Genomic DNA, 1,370 nt, shown 5'->3' with positions numbered 1-1,370 from the left:
CCACAGCTGAACTCACCCACAGCTGAACTCCACCACAGCTGAACTCCACCACAGCTGAACTCACCCACAGCTCAACTCCACCACAGCTCAACTCCACCACAACTCAACACCATCACAGCTCAACTCCACCACAGCTCAACTCCACCGCAGCTCAACTCCATCACGGTTCAACTCCATCACAGTTTAACACCAACTGCATCTTTTTGCCCTTTTTATATCATCTTGCCTTAAACCTCAACAATGAGTTTCATCAAATCACTGCAGAAATAATATAATATAATAATTCTTCTGACTCTTCTTGAGTCCACTGGACATCTTTTTGACAGTGACTGACATGTTTGCTGTTGTTAACGTATATGCATTCAGGTCATTGTTTTTATACATGAGCGTATGTGAGTCTTTTCACAGATGTGACCACTGACAAGCTTGTCCATGGATTATGCAAAAGTATCTGAATGTCTGTCTGTATCTATCCATCTGTATCAATGGCTGCTTTAATTATCTCCCACTCTGAGCACACATTTTGATGGGGAAGAATGCAATACACACACACACACACACACACCCACACACACACACACACAGACACACACATCACACACACACACACACACACACACACACACACACACACACACACACACACACACACACACACACAGCACGAGCAGAAGCTGATCCTATATTTATCTTAACATGTGCACAGTGGAGGAAAGTTTATTTTCATTTATGCGCTGATGCAGTTACTTTTCCTAGTTATAGACAGTGTAAGATAATCATTCTTATCAACTAAATTAAAGGAATACACTACCATGAAATTGTCACATATATTGCATGTATCAAATGTTTTCACATCAGGCCTGTGCAATCTTTAAACTGCCATTCGGGGAATCAACGGATGCAATGAGTAGGAAACCAGCTCAGCATGGGGGACCAAACAATACGGCACATGAAGCACAGAGGAAGCAGATAGCTTTCTCCTACACTGATACACAGCAGGGCTGCTCAACCTAGTCCTTCTCAACCATCTGAAGAAGGTGTTCAAAGCCGACAGCAAGTATGTGGATTAACTGGCAGTTTCAATTGACTGACCCTTTGCTATGCAGTATGGTACAACGTAAAATTAAATAGATATCAAGGCCAAAACCCGAGACATGAAAACACTGTTTATACCTTTACTGAGATCGTTTAACTATAGTCAGCCACATATCTCCTCTTTTTCTTTATACTGATTACAATTCTTAGTTGCATCGATTCTGACTTTTGTTTTACAGAAGCAGAGGTGATGCATCTAAAAATAAGTGTATATACATGCAATCTCGCTGCCATTGAGTTTAGTTTGTTCTTTTAACACGTATCATTTATTCCCT

This window comes from Brachyhypopomus gauderio, chromosome 2 (genome assembly GCF_052324685.1).
Source record: "Brachyhypopomus gauderio isolate BG-103 chromosome 2, BGAUD_0.2, whole genome shotgun sequence".
NCBI classification, from domain to species: domain Eukaryota; kingdom Metazoa; phylum Chordata; class Actinopteri; order Gymnotiformes; family Hypopomidae; genus Brachyhypopomus; species Brachyhypopomus gauderio.
The sequence above is the reverse complement of the archived record's forward strand: the minus strand, read 5'-3'. Positions refer to the sequence as shown.